This window comes from Ochotona princeps, chromosome 28 (genome assembly GCF_030435755.1).
Source record: "Ochotona princeps isolate mOchPri1 chromosome 28, mOchPri1.hap1, whole genome shotgun sequence".
Taxonomy (NCBI): domain Eukaryota; kingdom Metazoa; phylum Chordata; class Mammalia; order Lagomorpha; family Ochotonidae; genus Ochotona; species Ochotona princeps.
The window spans coordinates 20,449,446-20,471,564 of record NC_080859.1 but is presented as its reverse complement, the minus strand read 5'-3'; the positions used below and the strand labels follow the sequence as shown (position 1 = coordinate 20,471,564).

Genomic DNA, 22,119 nt, shown 5'->3' with positions numbered 1-22,119 from the left:
AAGCCTCAGTTGATTCTACATGAATGAGGAAGCTTAACAGCCTCAAGCGAGCCAACTCACAAAAAAACTGACACAGCATGGACAGTGAAGTGTAAACAGTGTTCAAAATAACTTATAAACAAGTTAGTATGCCATTCATCCTGGCTAACCTGTACAAAGGCATAATACCCAGGCTGCGTACATCAAAGTTCTAAAGGGCCCATCAGTATCAGCCAAACTATCCATCTTTTAATGTTATCCCTTTTTCTTAAAAATTGTTATAACCATTTAAAAGAATGAGTAATATTTTCAACCAAAAAAGCCTGGAAAATAGCTGAAAAAAGAGATCTATAAATGTGTCAACTATAACCTAAAAATGGGAACTTCTTACAAATTCAGCTCCCAAACTATTTCATGATTGTTTTTTCTTGGCAGGCAAAGAGACAGAGACAGAGAGGGAAAGGTCCCATGCAATGCTTAATGCAGAGTGTAGGGGCTGAAGGAGCCACACAGCAGGAGCCAGAAGCCATAAATGCAACCCAGGTCTCCCACCTGAGCAGCAATAACCCAATTACTGAAGCTATCTCAGCTATCTCCCAGGCTTGGCATCGGTGAGAAGGCGGTGAATCAGGTACCAGAATCTGGAATGGAACTCAAACATTTTGATGTATGTAAATCTACAGGAACCTTGGGCCCGGCGGCGTGGCCTAGCAGCTAAAGTCCTCGCCTTGAACGCCCCGGGATCCCATATCGGCGCCGGTTCTAATCCCGGCAGCTCCACCTCCCATCCGGCTCCCTGCTTGTGGCCTGGGAAAGCAGTTGAGGACGGCCCAATGCATTGGGACCCTGCACCCGCGTGGGAGACCCGGAGGAGGTTCCTGGTTCCCGGCATCGGATTGGCGCATACCGGCCCGTTGCGGCTCACTTGGGGAGTGAATCATCGGATGGAAGATCTTCCTCTCTGTCTCTCCTCCTCTCTGCATATCCGGCTTTCCAATAATAATAAAACCTTTAAAAAAAAAATCTACAGGAACCTCATCTTCCTTTTGGATTTATTTCTTTTAAATGCAGAGTTACCAAGAGAGAGGAAGAAATGGAGATCTTCCACTTGCTGCTTCACTACTCAGCTACAAGAGTCACGAGGGCTCGCAGATGGAGCCCTGTGCTTCATCAGGGTCTCCCACAGGAGCGGCAGGGCCCAAACACCCTGCTCTACTGCTTTCTCAGATAACAGGAGACTTGAACCTGAAGCAGAGGACTCATACAGGATGCCAGCATTGCAGGTGGCAGCATAATAGGCACAACTCCAGCCCTAGCAGGCTGATTTTTAAGCTGATCATTTTGTCTTTTTTTTTTTTAAAGATTTATTTTTATTACAAAGTCAGATATACAGAGAGGAGGAGATACAGAGAGGAAGATCTTCCGTCCTATGATTCACTCCCCAAGTGAGCCGCAATAGGCCGATGCGCGCCGATCCGATGCCAGGCAACCAGGAACCTCCTCCAGGTCTCCCACGCGGGTGCAGGGTCCCAATGCATTGGGCCGTCCTCGACTGCTTTCCCAGGCCACAAGCAGGGAGCTGGATGGGAAGTGGAGCAGCTGAGACACGAACCAGTGCCCACATGGGGACATGGCTGTGGCAAGGTGAGGATTTAGCTGCTGGCTGCTGCGCTGGACCTGATATAATCTCTTATAGATGCATCTAACAGACAAAACTTACGTTATGGGCCTGGCGCCAAGGCCTAATGGCTAAGGTCCTCACCTTGAACGCGCCAGGATCCTATATGCCGGTTCTAATCCCGGCAGCTCCGCTTCCCATCCAGCTCCCTGCTTGTGGCCTGGGAAAGCAGTTGAGGACGGCCCAAAGCCTTGGGGACCTGCACCAGCATGGGAGACCCAGAAGAAACTCCTGGCTCCTGGCTTCAGATGGGCTCAGCTCCAGCCATTGTCACCACTTGGGGAGTGAACTAACGCACAGCAGATCTTTCTCTCTGAATCTCATTCTCTCTGTATATCTGCCTTTCCAATACAAATAAAAATAAATCTTTAAAATGAATAAATAAGCAAATCCTTAAAAATACAGTAAATTAATTTTTTACAATTCATCTTTTCTTTTTTTTTTTTTTTAAAGATTTTATTATTATTGGAAAGCCGGATATACAGAGAGGAGGAGAGACAGAGAGGAAGATCCTCCATCCGATGTCTCACTCCCCAAGTGAGGCGCAACGGGCCGGTACGTGCCTACCCGAAGCCGGGAACCTGGAACCTCCTCCGGGTCTCCCACACGGGTGCAGGGTCCCAAAGCCTCGGGCAGTCCTCTCCTGCCTTCCCAGGCCACAAGCAGGGAGCCGGATGGGAAGCGGAGCTGCCGGGATAAGAACTGGCGCCCACATGGGATCCCGGGGCGTTCAAGGCGAGGACTCCAGCCGCTAGGCCACGCCGCCGGGCCCTACAATTCATCTTTTAAAAAATATTTGTGCATTTATATATTCAAGGAACCTTTAACTTTTTAATCCACAGTACTTTACCTAACTATAAGTTGTGGCTTCTCCACATTTTTTTTAAACCTAAGAATTCTATCAAATCGCTCCATTCACCAAATATTTACACTGGAAGATCCCAAATTTGCATTACCTGCCTACCTCTCTCTCCCAAAGAAAGGCATATTTTCAACCATTCAATCAATACTTCTATCTGGATTTTTCCTCCAAGAAACCCAAAATGGAATAAAACATCCCCAAAATTAATTTCCAGCCCTCTGTAAGCCTATTTCTTCTTCCTTTCTATTGTTAACAAAGCAATCATCAATGTGGCTGTATCCCAAGATCTAAAGAAATCCCACTCAGTCATTTCTTCCCCTTAACACCTCAATCATCCGTCATCACTATTAACAGAATTAAACACATTACGGGTCAGAAAATGAGCTTTGGAAAAGCAAGCAAAAATTAGGGATACCACTGCTTGCGAAACCGGGCGTTTTAAGTCCTGCCTACTTCACTTCCAGTCCAGATCCCTTGCACAAAGGATGAGCCAAGTATTCGAGTCCTTGTTATTTATTGTTATTTCCAAATGGAATCCCTGGCTCCTGGCTTCAGCTTGGCTCAGCCCCAGCCGTGCAGCCAATTGGGGAACAGAGGCTGGAAGACCTAGCTCCCCACATCCTCCGCCCCTCTGTGACCCTATGTAAAGCTCACACAAGACGGAATTAAGAGCTGTTTTGATGCAAAAACATTTTTAATTCATGCCTCTGAAAGAATCTTCAAAAAGCTCATGAGAAGTATATTATTAAAAAACTATGTATGGATTTCAAAATTGGTAATAAAATAAACTTATTTTTTAATTTCTCCTTCCCACAAACATTTTTAAATTCATCATATTACTTCTTTTTTTAATTTAATTTGGGATTCCTCCCCAAACTCCCACCCACCACCAACAGATCTTCCCCATGCTGCTACAATATTATAGTCCTTCATAACGAGTCATAATTCCATCAGTCTCGTATTAAGTGTGCTTAGACATTACTGGTACAGTGTCAGACAGTCAGGCATCCCACTGTCTACACATTTCCACCAGTTTCACTGGGAGTCCACAGGAATCCTTGTTATATTGTATCCCCACATCTGGATATGGTAGAACCCAGTACTCCATCACTATACATTCCCATAAATGAGAAGCGATGAAACAAGGCCAACAACGGGTGTAGGAGGACATTGTGACCCGAAAAGGTCAGTGAGCACAGGACTACAGTTGGTTGGATAATATTTGGAGGAGAATAACCAAATGGCTACCTTTTGTATACCTTATTGGATATCATCTGCATATGTATATGAGAACACCTGGTGGAATATACAAGACAAAAGGAGTTCCAAACAAGCATTAATGGTTTTGTTGATAAGCTCAGCACTTCCTCCCTTATCCTATATGACCCTCAGAGTATAAAGTCTGAGGCTACTAATAAACCTCGGCTTTTGACCATCAGTCAGGGTCCACGCGTGTTATTATCGGCTCCGTGCACCAAGTCCATCGCTGCGGGACAGCGACAAACGGGTACCTCATATTACTTCTAATCATCCTGATAAGCTTTTAAAGTATATCCAAATTCTTTTTTTTTTTTTTACAAAGCCAGATATATAGAGAGGAGGAAAGATAAGAGAGGAAGATCTTCTGTCCAATGATTCACTCCCCAAGTGACCACAAAGGCTGCAACTGTGCTGATCCGAAGCCAGAAGCTTCTTTCCCTGGGTCTCCCACACAGGTGCAGGATCCCAAAGTACTGGGCCGTCCTTGACTGATTTCCCAGGCCACAGGCAGGGGGCTGGATGGGAAGCAGGGCTGCCAGGATTAGAACCAGCGCCCTTATGGGATCCCGGAGCGTTCAAGGCGAGGACTTTAACCACTCTGCTATCATGCCAGGCGCGCTTCTTCAGCTATAAGAAGAATTCGGGGGCCCAGCGGCATGGCCTAATGGCTAAAGTTCCATAAGGGCGCTGGTTCTAATCCTGGCAGCCCTGCTTCCCATCCAGCCCCCTGCCTGTGGCCTGGGAATGGAGTCGAGGTCGGCCAAAAGCTTTGGGACCCTGCACCCGTGTGGGAGACCCAAGGAAAGAAGCTCCTGACTCCTGGCTTCGGATTGGCTCAGCTTTAGCCGTTGGGGAGTAAGTAAAGCATAGGATGGAAGATTTTCCTCTCTGTCTCTCCTCCTCTGTATATCCGGCCTTCCCAATAAAAATAAATAAATCTTTTTTTAAAAAAAATAAAAGCTGAAGAAGGCAAGATTCAAAGAAGCATAAGTAATGCTCCCAAAGTTACATAACCACACACAGCAGAGACTTGATGCCCTGACTGGAACCCACTCAGACACCAAAGCTCTTATCTCTGCCCATCATGAAATGCTTCCTTTCTACTTTAGCAAATGTCTCTCAAATCCAGTCCTTTCTCTGTTGCTTCCTCTGCCACTGCCTTGCTCCAAGGCCTCGCAAAGATGTTCACCAGAGCTCCTAACTTACTTCATTCCAACCTGGCCTCAAAATCATCCTACCACATACACATACCAAAGGGGGGGGAACAAGCAGGGAGAAAGGGGGAGACAGAATGAGACCAGCCTAGCCACTCTTCCAAAATCCATCACTGCATTTCATCACCAAAGAGCAAAATTTACAACCAGCCCCTCTTTTGCCAAGGGACCTGGGTCAGCTTAACTGACCTCACTTTGTCAGAACAGGACCAGTCTACACTTGAGTGTTCGGTGGGACCATTTCTCATAAACACTTCTGGCAAATTCTCACTGGACTACTGTTCCAGAAAAAAATCAACTGTTCTTCCGCTGAATAAACCCTTCTTCTGCATGCCACATATCACCTTGTCCAATGAATTCATAGCAGTGTTTAATGCCTGTCCAAACTGTAAGACTGCATTTCTACATTACGCATCCATGATTTTGTCCCAGATTAAGAATGTCTCACTCACCTGCTAAGTACTTGCTTGAAAACTTTTCCAAATTATTCCTTACCTTAAGCTACCAATAAAGTGATGACATATAAATTGACACTTATTTTTAAACCGCAATTTACTCCACAATGTCTTTCCAATCTGTACTTTAAAAAAATCCTGCACATTTAATTTTAAGGAACTTAGCACTTCTTTAAACTATAAACTCCATGAGAATACGGTTTACCTGCTTCTTTGTGCCCTACGAAATACAGCAGATGCCCAGTGTTTGCTGAATACTTGAAAGCTACCTTTAGTTTAGCCTAAAACTAGCTCCTTGTTAGAACAGATAGTAATCAAAAGGTAGTCTTAAAGAAACAAAAAGTTGAACTAGGTAAGACACACACTGTCCTATCCTAAAGAGCGGGTCAGGTTAGAGCAGTTCTCGCTAGAGAGCACAACTGCTTTAGTATAATATATAATGATTTTATCACTTTAGTAGAGTATTAGCTATTCCTGATCAACCGTAAATCATCACACCTTTTACCTGAAAAGAAGCCTAAAGGTTGTGATGCGAACACCATCTTCACAGAATAATCACAGTTTAGTTCACAAACTCTCAGAAACGAACAGGAAGCGCTTCCTGTCCTACCCAACCAACAATCCGCTTGCTACACAATCCCTGACAGCATTTTTGAATTTCTGCCTGAATACTCAATTCTCTTGTATTTTAATTACCTTTAAAAGGTTGACCATTTTGTCTGGAAAGTAACACACACGACGGCTGCTCAGGTGGGTGTTGACACAGAGAAGCATGGGCTACCATCTCCTTTTCAACATTTGTAAGACAATGCTCAACATTTCAAGCCACCTTAAACGTAAGCACGCTATGATCACTTCCAAACTTGGGCCAATTCAATTTAATTATGCTAATGTTGACTGATTTCTTCAACTTCCGTAACAGAATCAATGTGCACATGTAACAGCTATGCTTGACTTGCGGGCGTGATGTGAAATGTTTACTACCAAAAACTACTTAATTATTAAGTGTATCCTTGTCTCCAGAATTCGGGCTTTTTGTTTATGTGGATATTACACTTTTATTAAAGAAAGTACACCTTTTGTAACAATTTGAATACTATTTCAAAGGTGAAAACTATTTGACTCTTTCAGAACTGGTAAGTCAACAAATAAAATATCCTAATTGGTGTTCATTCCAGTTAAGACCAATGTTACCGGTCACATAAGCTATTTCTGAGTTCATTAAGCTGAGCCTCACTGGAGAGCGGAGCCCACTGTAACAACTACAAACTTTGCTTGTATTGAACTCAATTTCCCAGGCCCCTCCTGCCATCTCATTGCCTTCCCTTCCCACCAAAACAAACAAGTGTTAAAAAAATAAAAACTTGAGTCTGGTCCTTATCAATCACTAAAACCCTTTCCTCTTGTCAACACTTCATAGTAAGGTACCAAGATACAGTGCTGGTACACCCCACGATGTTCAACAAAACCTAAAAAATAAAAAGCATGGCCACATCGGACTCGGTTGCACCTTGCTGAATTCCTTCTGGGGCTCAAACGCATTATGTAACAAGCCTCCACTCCACATGTTAAGCCTCATCTGTGATGCAGAGATAAAACACCAATGTGAGTATGATTCATCGATGCTTACAACCAACGAACCAAAACAGAAATTACCAAATACTCAGGAACCTTGAAAATGACCAATTGTGGAATAGTTCCAACAGAATGACAATTAAAACTTTTCCTTGGGGCAATCTTTTTAAGCAACGCGTCCCCCTCCTCCCTAAATCCTCATCCACTGGGGTTTCTGGGAACCGCCACCTGCATCAGGTGGTTATATTACAATCTACTCCTTTTAACACAGCGACACCAAAATTTCCAGAAGCTGAAAGGCCACAGTGATGTTTCATCTTTTCTCTCCAAGGACAACCATGTAAATGTAATCCAGACCCCTTAGCCACAAACCACCCAGGGTGCGAGGCTTCGGCCTTCCAACTCCCGAGGCACGGGCCTTTGGGAAAAACGCATAGTGGTCAGCGAACGGGAAATACATATATACGAATAAACGAGAACAAAACCGCAACGATCTGAATTCCAGAGGAGGGAGAATCTGTACAGTGCTCGTCCCAAAAGTAGCGACGGGTACTCGCGAAGCATCTCTGGAGACCACCTGCTTGGCCGCCCCCAAGTCTAAACCGCTCACGTTCCACACCTCACCGGTTCCGCCTTCCTCGCTTTCGGGGCACTCAACGAAAACCCACAGGCTCCAGGTGGGGAAATCGGGAGGAGGGGCTCGGCCAGCAGCAGCAGCAGCTGCGTCGCGGAAGGCAACGGAGGGGAGCGAGGGCAGGAGAAGCAAGCATTCCCTCACACAAAATGGTGGCGCCGAAGAGGAGGCCGACGCACCTGGGGGCGCAACACGGCTCTGCGCGACCCTGCCGGCTGCAGCCAGCTGGAAGCGCGCCCCAGGCCCTGGCGGCCCACGGGGCCTGCAGCGGCCCGAGTCCACAGGAGACCCCCCGCGTCGCCGCCCGGGATGTGGAAGGGCAGCGGGAGTCAGAGCAGACCGCCGCAGCCGGGGCCTGACCCCGAGGACCCGCCGGGATGGGCAGCGCACTCACCTCGGCTGCGCCCCGGGAGCTCCGGCGGCTCGGCGGAGGAGGCGGGGCCGCGCGAATGAATGGAGCCGGCGGCTGCTCGCTGGCCGCCTCCGGCCTGTCTGGGGCGGCGCCGTTCGGGGCTGCCTGGGCGAGCGCGGCCGTCTCCCCCCTCAGCCCGGACGCCCCGGTTCTCCGCGGCGGGTCGGCCGCAGCCCACCGTGCCCTCCGCCGGCGTGACGCACTCGCGCCGCAGCGCCTCCAGCCTTTGCAGCCGCGCCGCGCTCGCGCCCACCGCGAATCCCCCCGCCCGCGCCGCGCGGCCCCTCCTCGGCGCCGGGGACGCCGCCCCACCTCCCTCCGGGCCTGGCCGCGGGCGCCCGCCGGCCAGGTACGCGTCCAGCCGGCCTCCGGACGCGGCTGGTGTTTGCTTCGCTCGGCCCCGCGACGCCCAGCTTAAGGTTCGAGAGTGACCTTGGTTTAGCTATAAAAATAGATGCGGATAAGCCTCGGGGGCTAGGATGCTGAATTTGCGTGTTGCTTTGCTGTCAACCATTGCAGAATCCCATTTGCACGTCCCCGCCGGGCTCTCCGGTCCAGATGCGGCCACCGTAATTCACCCAGAGCCGGCGCGGCCACCTCGCCTAGCCTCCTTCGAACGGGGATGCCCAAGGGAACAGGTGAGGACTGTGGGCTGCCGCCCCACTACACCCCAAATCCTCTGGCACTTTAGAATCCAGAAAGGGGGGCGGGGAGTTGTGGCTCAGTTCACAATCCTGAGAGGTCCTGCACCTCGGACTTACATCTTGAACTTTCCTCTTTTAAGATGTAATCAGGCAAAGTAACCTAAACACCCAGATGACCAAAGGAAACCTCCCCTCCAAAGCATTTCATCTATCTCAGTTGGAAACCAGCCCAGGTTAGCACGACTGCAAGTCCCTGAAGAAATGTAAACTCTGTCCCTAAAGCTTGGCCTCTGAACATTTAAGTATGCTATCTATTTCTGAAAGTAATGCATAAGATGGCTTGAAAGTATTTCATAAATACAATGAGAAACTATTACGATTAAATAAGCTTAAGAATTCTGGACCCGGCACTATACTGTAGTGGTTAAAGTACTCGCCTTGCATGAATTGGGATCCCGTATGGGGGCCCGTTCTAATCCCGGCAGCCCCCTGCTTGTGGCCTGGGAAAACAGTCAAGGACGGCCCAAAGCCTTGGAACCCTGCACCCGCATGGGAGACCCGGAGGAAGAGCTCGTGACTCCTGGCTTTGGATTGGCTCAGCTCCAGCCGTTGTGGCCACTTGGGGAGTGAATCATCAGACGGAAGATTTTCCTCTCTGTCTCTCCTCCTCTGTATATCTGCCTTTCCAATAAAAAAATAAAATAAAATAAATCTTTTTTAAAAATTCTATTTTTCTGACCTGGAGGCTTAGCTGGTAAAGCTACTGCCTGTGACTGACATCCCAGATGGGCACTGATTCCATTCCTGGATCTTCCCACTTGCCATCCAACCTGCTGCTACAGCACCTGGGAAAGCCTCAGAAGACAGCCGAAGTGTCTGAGACCCTGCACCCACGGGAGACCAGAAAGAAGCTCCTGGCTCCTGGCTTTGCACTTTTCCAGCTCCACAACAGCCATTTGGGGAATGAACCAGGAATATTATCTGTCTCTCCCTCTTTTTGCTTATTCTGCCTTTCAATAAGTAAAATACATCGTTAAAAGGCAACATTTATTTTCCTCCTTTATATAAATGCTGGAGCATAAAACTCTCATCCTACACCCATGATATCATAGCCGTTATTAGAAATGAGTTCTTGGGAAATACTTAAGAATCTCAATGCCAGGCTAATAGCAGACTCTTCATGAATATACTAATGAGCAGTATGATCAAGAAATGCTTGAAAGAGTACTTAATGCAAATTTTTTTAATTAAAAAAATAGGCTTTTCCTTCTGCCATGAGTTACACATAAAAACCAACCTTAGATCTGTTGTGCTTTGCAATGGTTAATTCGCAGAAATGTCACATCTCATTTACCTTTATTAGTGGAGTTTAGCAATGAACTCAAACTAATTGAGCAGGTATTTTGAGTGGTTGGGTTCTATCCAAAAATAATTATGAATGAGTGAAATTATATAACTTTTGAACTTACCTATCTGGAACTAGTAGATTTCCCTAAATGGAATCCCAAACAATTACCGCTTTAGAAAACCGTGCCTGTTTTGGCTGCTAGTCTATTCTTTTTCACAAATGTTGAAGTCTCCAGTCTTACTATAAAGCAATGCAACTTGTTCTTACTTTAGGAAATGGCTCAATATGATTAGCTTCTTGCTATTATTTTCGAAGTCGGGGGTAATTTGTACCTGGGAAGTCTTGCTCCCAAATTATGTGGCCACAGGTAAATCAGAGTTACACAGACTCCGGTCGCACAAGGGACTGCAGGGGCTACCCTCCTCCAGGTGGCTAAATCCGGGTATTCTCTGTGATTAGCATCCTAATTTCCCAACACTTACTCAAGAAACATTTCCTTCATGTATGAAAGAGGACCTAATTTCCACTAGGACATTCACCTTCAATTCTTTTTTTTTTTTCTTCTGTTAGCATAATGTCACCATTTGAGAATATAAAACTGTTTTTAAAGATCAACATTTACTTTCCTCTTTGACTGAAGTACCTTAAATCCTACGAGGGAAAGAACTAAAAAAATCAGTCTGTATTACATTCATGCCTGATGTTTGTTACTACCAGAGATTTTTAAATATGCTTTGAGGTGTTCATCTGGAAAAATTTTTTAGAAAGTAATTGGATTATTTGGGTTTTGTTGTTGCCTGTGTTTTCATTGATTACTTTTTCATTATAAGCAGAAGGAAATAGTTTTGACTTTTGTAGTGTATTTTTTTAAAGATTTATTCTTTTTTTTTATTGGAAAATCAGATATGCAGAGAGGAGGAGAGACAGAGAGTAAGATCTTCCGTCCCATGGTTCACTCTACATACAAAGAGCCAGAGATGTGCCCAGATTTTTACATCCCCCGAAATCACCAGGAGTCTGAAATCGATCCAAGTACACAAGGATGGTTTTTTCAAGCTCAGCACATCCAAGCCTGGGTTCTTGCTTGAGAGAAAGTAGCTGGCTGACCAGCCCTCTTACTGGAGTGTAGCAACCCCCAGTACATTCCTAGGGTTTTTATAGGGGCAGTCCACAATAGCTTGAAAAGGGGCAATTCACAATAGTCTGCAAGGTGAGGGGAAATACCACACATTCCCTACCTGTCTCGGCTGGACAGCCCAGGCCTCCAGCAACTAAGTTAAGCACCCACTTAATTACTTGGAGCCACCTGTGAGATAACCAGACTTAGGTGGGCCATGATTCATGAGAATTGATCCTCTCGGTGCTAAAGGTCACATAGGTTGTTTGGCCTGCAAGCTCACAGTTTGTTAGTAGCAATGAGCCATAAACAAATGGTTGGGATTTTCATACTGAGGTTCTTCAATGGGAGAAGTTACACAAAATTGGTAAGAGGGTTGGTCAGTGTTAATGTGGTGAGGCTACCTTTGTCTGCTAATGAACATGTACACAGGCTAGACTCCAGGGCTCCATCGGAGACTGAGAGCTCCTGTCCTTTCTGCTGATAACCTTCAAAGGAAGGGCCCTCAGGTCCTTGAGTAGCAGGTGAAGAACCTAGATATTTTCTGCTTTTGTGATTCTGCCTTAATGGCTTGGCTGGGGGCTGTGTGAACTCTAGGCCTGCTAGTCTACATGACACCTGGCAGGACACCCGGCAGGTCAAGTAGGCAGACCACTCCTCAGGAAGGAGGTACATGGTGTTTGATGAGCTCCACAGCCCTATAGCTCATAGAGTTGTACTTTTTGAAAGTTGCTTGCTTCAAACCCACCAATAGAAGCCTGCTAAGCCATGACTGTATAATTAATAGCCTGAAATGTGTAAGAACCTCTAGACTGTTCAACACTGGGCTCGGGCGCGCTCTCTCTCTCTCTCTCTCTCTCTCTCTCTCATTCTCTTTTTTTTTTTATTCATTTATTATATTGTATTATGTGTCACAGTTTCATAGGTACTGGGATTCTCCCCACCCCTCCCCAAACCTTCCCACCATGGTGGATTCCTCCACCTTGTTGCATAACCACAGTTCAAGTTCAGCTGTCTCTCATTCTCTTTTGTCCTCCCTGCTGATCCTGCAGCAGTCTGGGCTGCCCCCCCACCCCCCAGCCCTGCGAGGCCGGGGGAGGTGGCTGAGAGACCTAGGTTAACCTGAATAAACCACCTTTATGCCTTAGCACCAACTCCAGACTTGATGATTTTCTGGGGATTTCAAAATCCGGTACAACATTGACACTAAAGACAAATATGCATCGCGAAGAATTTAAGAATCTGTAGTTACGGCCCAGTGCCATGGCCTAGCGGCTAAAACCCTTCCCTTGAAAGCGCCAGGATCCTATATGGGCACCAGTCCTAATCCCAGTAGCTCTACTTCCCATCCAGCTCCCTGCTTGTGGCCTGGGAAAGCAGTCAAGGATGGCCCAAAGCCTTGGGACCCTGCACCCACGTGAGAGACTTGGAGGAAGTTCCCAGTTCCTGGATTCAGATGGGCACAGCACTGGCCGTTGTGCTCACTTGGGGAGTGAATCATCGGACGGAGGATCTTCCTTTCTTTCTCTGCTCCTCTCTGTATATCTGACTTTGTAATAAAAATAATTTAAAATAGTTTAAAAAAAATCTTTAGCCCCCATTTCCTTGATGTCTTCCTCAGTTACTTTGAGGTTGACAAAGGCTTTTGCTCCTTGGCAAGGGAGGCATCAGTAATATTCACTGTTCCTCTATCACTTCCTTTGCTCTTGGTCTTTGCTATTCTGTTCAACAGATTCCTCTCCTCAAAGCAGGTTTCTAAGCTGTTTTGCCCACTGGTCTAGAGGTCAGTTTTACTTACTGTGTTCAGTACTGGGCAGTACTGGGTTCTTCATGTGTAGTCACTTGTGCCACTCTTGCCAACAAGTTTCAAACTTGGGTTATTGTGCTAAGCTTCTGCTGTGGTCTCTGTAACCCCAGCTCCTGGCTCACACTTTCCACACCCTGTGATCCTGTGCTGTGGCTGCCTCATCACCGGCACAGCCTTTCTGCCTCTCCCAGTTTAAGCAGTGCCTGGGACTAGGGAAATGCTAGCTGTCCTAAACCACAGGATTTTCAGCGGTGCTGGTGTTGCCAGAACCTGCTGAAGGCCACCCGATCTATTTTGGGTGGAACCTGTAGTATGCCAAATCAGTACTCTTTTCCCTGTGAACCAGTGCAATGCGTTGAGCTAGAAGTGGATTCTCTCGCAGCTCAGCACCTGTGCAGCTCACACAGGCTTGCTTAGTGTCCCTGCCACTTCCCTGGGACTCCGGGTGTCCCTCTGCCCTCGGCCTGGATCATGCCTCTTTGCCTTACCCTGGCTAATGATTCTCCATCTGTTTAAAAATGACCCCGCCCTTTTCTACCATCTTGGTTTTTTTTTTCCACTAAAAAGGATTTCAAGGTAAAAATTTGCATAACAAAGCAATAGACACTGTAATGAAGAACATTATAAATTCAGAAACAAAAATCCAACAAAGACCTTTGAGGACTCCACCTTGATTAGGAAAATAAAAAATATCAAGCCAAACACTTGGATTCTTTGATATTGGACAGGAAAAAAGTGCGAGAGAACAGAGAGTTTTGGAAGGTACATCCCACTGGGGAAGACATGTCCTGCCAGGGCTTGAGAAGAGACAGATTGCAGCCTCCCCGCATCAAGGCTGAAACAATACACAATGTTTCCATTTTTCAGCCTGGCCTTGGTCTGAAAAGGCCACAATTCAAGTAAAATTCTGAGATGTGGTGGGGGATGGGGTGAAATGAGCCCTTCAGTGTGGGGCCAGCTTCCTGAGGCTCCGTGGGTACTGTCCTCCACAAAGCTCTGCAGCTGGTGCGACACTGAGAAAGGTCGCACGTCCAAAGCAAAGTGAAGGAATTTAAACTTCTGATCTTTCTTTTATATTAAGGTATGAGGAATCTTCAAAAATGTTATAGAAATGTATGTTATGAAAAATTCCAGTGGTTTTGGTACCAAAACAAAAAAATGCTTAACTTTTAATTTTACATTCCACAAACTTTTTGAATTGGTCTTCCATAACATTTACAGAAAAGTACATGTGGGGGCCAGCATGGTGGCCTAACAAGTTAGTCCTCCGTCTAAGGCACTGGCATTCAATATGGGCACAGGTTTGAGGTCTGGCTGCCTCACTTCCGAGCCAGCTCACTGCACGTAACCTGAGAAAAGCTGGGGACGGTGGCTTAAGTCCTTGGGCCTCTCCACCCATTTGGGAGATCTGGAAGAAGCACCTGATGCCTAGACCTGGCCATTGTAGCAATGAGGAGAGGTCCAGTGGATTGAAGCTCTCTGTCTCTCTTTTTTTCTCAACTACATAAAGTCACTAGTATGCCCATAATTCAATGAACTATCAAGATGTGAATACCTAGATATACCATGAGCATAGATAAAATGGTGTGTGTCTCTCAAATTAATGTCTTTTTCTGTTTTTTTTTCTTTATTTTTGACAATCTTTACATGGTTAATTAGGGCACAAAGTTTCAATTTTTATTTTTTTATTTGCATTCTCTTTTCAAATTAATATGTTGAAGCATATTTTTATATTATCCCAGATGTTTCTGCCAAAAAAAAAAGTTCAGATTTTTCTTTAAACAAACAAACAAAAAAAAAATGGACCTGGCGGTGTGGCCTAGCGGCTAAGGTCCTCACCTTGAACACACCAAGATCCCATATGGGTGCAGGTTCTAATCCCAGCAGCTCCACTCCCCATCCAGCTCCCTGCTTGTGGCCTGGGAAAGCAGTCAAGGACAGCCCAGAGCCTTGGGACCCTGCACCCATGTGCGAGACCTGAAAGAGGAGATTCCTGGCTCCTGGCTCTGGATCGGCACAGCACCGGCCATCGCGCTCACTTGGGGAGTGAGTCATTGGACATAAGATCTTCCTCTCTATGTCTCCTCCTCTCTGTGTTAGATGATGACCACCGACTGCCCGCCCACTGGTGGAATAATATCAGCAAGTTGTTCAGAGTTGTAATGGAAACTTTATTGGACAATCCGCTCCTGGGCCCCCTTTGCGCAGTGGGGAAAGAAGAGGGTGGCGAAAAGGGCACCTGAGATACGTGTCCTGGAGTTTTATACTCCTCTAGACACGTGGGCAGGCAAAGGGGCTGTCTGTGCCCCAACTATGTAAGGAATGTCCATTCAGGTGTGCCATTGGTCAATTGGAATCCCGCCAGGTTGGTGACGTAACTGGCTCCTGTAGCTCCTTTTGTTCCAGGCTGAAGCCTGGGAGGTAGGCCAGGTCGGAGCAGACCAGCCCCTCGTCTCCAGTGCCCTGGGCAACCATCACTCTGTATATCTGACTTTGTAATAAAAATAAAATAAATCTTTAAAAAAATATTTTAGGGTCTGGTGCATTAGTCTAGTGGCTAAATCCTTATCTTGCTTGTGCTGGGATCCCATATGGGTGCTGATTCATGTCCCGGCAGCTCTACTTTCCAGCCAGCTCCCTGCTTGTAGCCTTGGGATCCTGCACCCGCATGGGAGACCTGGAAAAAGTGCCCGGCTTTGGATTGGCTCAGCTCTGGCCATTGCAGCCACTTGGGGAGTGAACCAACAGATGGAAGATATTTCTCTCTCTTTCTCCTATTTCTGTATATCTGTCTTTCCAATAAAAAGAAATAAATCTTTTTTAAAAATGTATTTTAGTTGTTTGACACACACATAAAGGAATACAGAGCGCTCCCATCTGTTGTTTTATTCCCCAAATTGCCCACAAAAGCTGAGGCTTGAATCTCGGCTCTACAATATGGGAGAGATAGAAGTATCCCAACTGATGGCTTAACCACTGGCCAAATGCCTGCTCATTTGCCTTTTCATCAGAATTACGTCAAACCTGTAGATCAATTTGAGTAGTATTGTTAGCAATCCCCACACATGTACATTGCTTTTCTTTCCATTAATTTAGATCTTGTTTTCTGTTGTTTTAGATAAACTGAGACCACTCCTATTGGCTTGCTCATACCCTAAATGTATACAACGGCTCCTGTCTGGTACTAATGCAAGGAACTGGAAACTAAATCCAGGTCTTCCACCTGAGTGCAGGAGCCCAACCACCTGAGCCATCACTGCTGCCCTCAGGATCCACATTGTAAGGGATGTGAGGTAGGAATCTAATCCAGGCACTTAGTCACGTGACATGGGAGTCAACCAGCTCAACTGTTAGGACAATCACTTCCTCTTTCTTTACTTGTTTAGAAACATTATCCCCAGGTAGTCCTTGGTATGCAAACCTCTTACTTTTAAAATTTAGAGCAAGCTACTTGTTTTTTTAAAATCTGTTCTTATTGGAAAGGGAGATATACTGTTCACTCCCTGAAGGGCCTCCATAGCCAAAACTGAGCTGATCTGCAGCCAGGAACCAGGAGACAGGAGCCTCTTCTTGGACTCCCAGGTGACTGAAGGATCCCAAGGCTTTCTGCCATCTTCTAGCTGGATTGGAGGTGGAGCATTCAGGACTAGAAACTGTGCCTATATGGGATACCAACTCTAGCAGGCTGATGACTAGCCAGTTAAGCCAATGCGTGTTCCACATTGCTTTATTCTTATTGATGTGTTTATAGATAACATGGTATTTTTGATTAATTTTCTAATTGTTCATTGCTAGAGGATAGAAATATACTGATTTGGGAGCCTGGTGCGATGACTCAGTTGGCTAATCCTCTCCTTGGAACGCTGGGATCCTATTTGGGCACTGGTTCATATTCCAGCTGCTCCACTTCCCATCCAGCTTCCTGTCCTTGGCCCAGAAAAGCAGCAGAGGGTGGCCCAAAGCCTTGGGATCCTGCACCCTTGTGGGAGACCTAGAAGAAGCTGTCCTCGACTGCCTTTCCAGACAACAGGCAGGGAACTAGATGGGAAGCAGGCTGCTGGGACGTGAACTGGCACCCATTTGGGATCCTGGCATGTGCACAGAGAGGACTTTACCTGCTAGGCTACCACACTGGACCCTATACTCATATATTTTTGATTTCTGTTTAGTCAGTTATGGTTTCCCTTTGGTTTCTGACTTTAGTAATTTGAATCTTCTTTTTGTCTTGATCACTCTATCTAGTGTTCTCATATTTTTTTATTTTGTCTGAGAAACTTTGGGCTCTATACATCTGTATTGCTTTATATTTTTTCTATCTCCACTTTGTTATTTATTTACTTCTTTCTTCATAGTTTGAACTTTGTCCAATTTTTGGTTTCTTAGGTGGAGGTAAAGGTAACAATATAAGGTCTTTTTTTTTTTTTTTTAAGATTTATTCAGTTTATTACAGCCAGATATACACAGAGGAGGAGAGACAGAGAGGAAGATCTTCCGTCCAATGATTCACTCCCCAAGTGAGCTGCAACGGGCTGGTGCGCACCGATCCGAAGCCGGGAACCTGGAACCTCTTCCGGGTCTCCCACACGAGTGCACTGTCCGAATGCATTGGGCCGTCCTCAACTGCTTTCCCAGGCCACAAGCAGGGAGCTGGATGGGAAGTGGAGCTGCCAGGATTAGAACCGGCACCCATATGGGATGCTGGGGCTTGTAAGGCGAGGACTTTAGCCGCCAGGCCACGCCGCCGGGCCCAGGTCTTTTTTTAATGTGGTGATTACTGGTATGTATTTCTTGCTAAGCACTATTTTTGTTACGTCCTGTAAGTTTTGGAAGGTTATATTATTTTTTTTTATTAACTTGAAGGTATTTTTTCCTTGATTCATTACTTAGGTATGAATGTAGTGTTTCGTTTTCACCTTTTCAGTTTCTAATTTTATTCCATTGACACCAGAGTCATATTTTCCTCGCTGATTTTCATTTAATAGTATAATCTTGTAGGGCATGAATTATTTAATCCCCCATCTTCTGTTTCATAGTGCAGAAATTTTCTTTTCAGGTCTGGCATTGTGGCACAGTGGCTGAAACCGCTGCCTACCATAGTCTGATGTGAGTGCTGTTCTAGTCCTGCCTGCTCCACTTCTTTTGTGGCTGTCTTCTAGTGCCCCTGACAAAGCAGCAGAGGATAGCTCCGGTCACTGGGCTCCTGCAGCCCACAGGGGAAACACAAATGGAGTTCTAGGCCACTGGCTTTGGCCTGGCTCAGCTCTGGTTGATGTTGCTGTTTGGAGAGTTGACCACTGGATAGAAGATCTCTCTGTCTCCCTCCATTTCTGTATCTCTGCCTTTCCAATCAATGAATGCATCTTTTTTTTTTTTTTTTTTTTGAAGAAAAAGAAGTATCCGTTTCAATTACGTTATCAGTGGATTTAAAAGAGTGATTGAAGGCTAGTGATTGGGAAAGAAGAAGGAGGAATAGGAGAAACAGAAGAAGGAGAGGAAGAGTGAAGAGAAGGAGGAGGAAGAAAAGAGAGGACGGGGGAGGGGGAGGAAGGACAAGGGAGGAGGAGAAGGAGCAGGACGTGAAGGAGAAAAAGACGCAGAGAATCTGTCGTTTATTGGTTTGTCACAACTTGTTCGTGACAGTTAAAGCTGGACCAAAGTAAAGCCTGGAGCCAGGAACTACAGTCCAGTCTTTGACATGGGTTGCAGTGGCGGCTGGTCTGTTGCCTTCTTGGACACATTAGGCAGGAAGCAGAACCAGAACTGTGCAATTGTGGAGAGTTGAATCAGCACGTTGATGTAGGATGCTGGTGTGCCAAGCAGTGGCTTAATTTGCTGTGTCATAGTATATAGCATAGGATTTGTTGAATTTTAAAGAAACTTTTAGTACAGGCAATATGAGTTTACGTGGGAAACAAATATTACAGTTTATGGCTCTATTGTGACCAAGACATTTGCATTTTGTGACAAATTTACATTTTTGCGTGCATGTTCATGTGATTAGTGTCCAAAGCTGTTAGACAGACATACAGTATTCTGCTCTAATTCTGAAGTTGGATATGAATCTTAAAACTGGAACGTGCTTTCACTTTGTTCGAATAAATTTTTTGCTAGTTCAGTTTTTTTAAAAGTGTGTATCATATGGGGGAAAATAAGTAAAAACTCAGCTTTCCTTCCCACTGCTGATCTTCCAAAAACTATACTTTGACCCCTTTTTTGTCCCACTAACTTAAAAGTTGCATTCATTGTTTTGAAAATCATCTAATGGGGCTTAAAAGCAGTAATAATAAAAAAATCTCTGATATGATGTAACATGTGTCATCTAGTAGTGTTGAATAAAAGAATTTTAGAGTTTTTTAGATGACAAAAGCTCTAGTTTTAACACAGCTAAATGTTTGTAAGTGCAATGTGACTTTATGAGATAAGCATTTCATACAATGTCTCCCTTTTAAAAATAAAAATGCAAACAACTACAGTATTTGTTACTTACTCAGAGGCTGTCATAAATCCTCTCTAACCAGTGACAGCACTTTCATAATCTAGTTAAGCTGTGCTCGCTGCTTTTGGCCAGTGTTGCAAGAACACATTTCTACATGTCTTCATCTCTCATTTTGATGGGTAACAGCTTTTAGTATCACTTTAGGAAAACATATTCAAGTGACATGAACCTAGATGCTGACAGTCCAAACTTTCTTTATTACTCCCTTTCTGTTAGAATTTCAGTGCAGGTTATAAGACTAGTTTTGAGCTTTCTGACTTAAGGTGCCTTCTACATTCCCTGCAACGTCCTGCATGTTATTAGTGTTGGAAAGCCACGTGTGTAATGCCATTGCTCTTCTGTCAGTCTGCCCCTGTGGGGAGCTATGTTCTGCACCTATGGGAGACTCTTGCCCAGTGCTTGCATAAATCAGCAATCAGTGTGAGGGTAGCTGATTTTAAAGTTCACATGCCTGAGAGTGCACACATTAACCTCTCACCATCACTGCTGTGTAGCATGCCAATTTGTAATTCCTACATGGGTGTTAGTCTCCCAGAATACCATCTTGTAGCAAAAGTGCATGAAAACTCTGAAATGCTTTTAATTTAAAACATTTAATCTTTTTTTTTTTTTTCCCTAGGAAAAGGTAAAAGCATGGCCACTTAATTATGGCATGAGAATGGAGATACTAATTTGAAAAAAAAAATTACCTGATTTATGGGCCTGGCACGGTAGCCTCACAGCTAGAGTCCTTGCCTTTATGCACCAGGATCCCATATGGGTGCTGGTTTGGATTCTGGTGGCCCCGCTTCCCATCCAGCTCCCTGCTTATGGTTTGGGCAAGCAGTCGAGAATGGCCGAAAGCCTTGGGACCCTGCACCGGAGACACAGAAGAAGCTCCTGATTTGGATTGGCGTAGCACTGAGCGTTGCGCTCACTTGGGGAGTGAATCATTGGACATATGATCTTCCCCTCTGTCTCTCCACCTCTCTGTATATGTCTGACTTTGCAATAAAAATAAATAAATAAATACATCTTTTAAAAATTACCTAATTTACTCAAATGTAAAGAGCTTTATCTTCTGGTGTCTTTGCAAAGTAAATGGATCCTTGTAATCCTTGAATTTATTTTATTTTATTTTTTTAATGTGAAATTTTTTTTTATTATTTATTATTTAACTTCATTAATTACATTGTATTATGTGACACAGTTACATAGATACTTGGGTTCTCCCCACCCCTCCCCAAACCCTCCCACCATGGTGGATTCCTCCACCTTGTTGCATAACCACAGCTCAAGTTCAGTTGAGATTCCCCCATTGCAAGCGTATACCAAACATAGAGTCCAGCATCTTATTGTCCAGTCAAGTTCAACGGCTTCTTAGGTATACCCTCTCTGGTCTGAAGACAGAGCCAGCAGAGTATCATCCCAGTAATCCTTGAATTTAAAACCTTAATTTGTTTGGACTTTCTACTTCCCTGCTTATATGAAAAAACAGTACATTTGTTGAGAAAAGGATACACGTCATTATTTGTTGCCTTTTGAAAGTGCGGCCAATGAATGGGTTTAGTTCTTTCAGATAAAGTGCCATCTGTATTTCAGTTCACAGACAGCTCCTGGATAGAAGGACCACTTTGTGACAGTCACCTGAACCTTACATGTGTCGCAACCCGCATTCTGTGTCCCAGAACTGGGTCAGTCATATGAGTTTTGTTCAGTAACTTAAGTGGTTTCATCATTGTTTTATCTACCATGCACATGACACAATCTTGGCAACAAATCTACAGTGAATCCCGCATGAAGAGTCAGTGACTAAATCCTTCCATGCAACTGCAGGGATCCCATATGGATGATGGTTCATGTTCTGACTGTTCCACTTCCGATCCAGCTCCCTGTTTGTGGACTGGGGAAGCAGTCAAGGATGACCCAAAGCCTTGGAACCCTGCACCCATGTGGGAGAACTGGGGGAAGAAGCTCCTGGCCCCTGGTTTCACATCAGCTCAGTTCCAGCCATTGCAGCCACTTGGGAAGTGAACCAGTGGATGGAAGATCTTTCTGTCTCTCTTTCTGTAAATCTGCCTTTCCCATAAAAACAGATAAAATCCTTTTAAAAATAAACGAAAATAATCACTCAAGTTGGATGACAAATGCATGCAAATGACTTCAGCAAGCTCTAGTAAATCTGTAGAAACTATTGCTTAAGTTTTGTTTGTGGTCTTTGAAATTACTAGGGGTTTATATGATTCGTGTTGCCTGCTTCCTCTAAGGAACTGTTTTATGAAGTGATTAATTATTAAGAGTTTCATGAAGAGGTATAAGGATTTTGTACTTACTGGAAGTTGTCAATTTTACACCCATGAACTTTAAGCGAAAACTTCAACTGAAATTCTGGCCAACAACAAGGAAACAACTCATACAACCATTTTAGAAAATGACAGATTTTTTTTTTTAATTTAAAGATTTATTTGTTTATTTGAAAGGCAGAGTGACAGAGCAGGAGAGAAAGGAATGAGAGATGTTCTGAATGTTGCTTCATTCCCAAATGTTTCCATCAGCTTGGGCTGGGCCAGACCAAGTCAGAAGCCAGGAGCTTCATCCAAGTCTCCCGTGCAGGTGGCAGAAGCCTGAGAACTGTGCCCAGATACATTAGCAGGAAGTT

General features: G+C 45.0%; 1 protein-coding gene across 1 annotated transcript in view; it reads right to left on the bottom strand.

Moving 5' to 3' along the window:
- The window catches only part of FAM169A (family with sequence similarity 169 member A), a 32,238-nt gene extending 24,073 nt beyond the window's left edge, over window positions 1-8,165 (bottom strand). The window contains exon 1 of the mRNA XM_004586166.2: window positions 8,052-8,165. The gene's annotated coding sequence lies outside the window, so the exon portion shown is untranslated. The remainder of the gene's footprint in view (window positions 1-8,051) is intronic.
- Window positions 8,166-22,119: the final 13,954 nt, after the last annotated feature.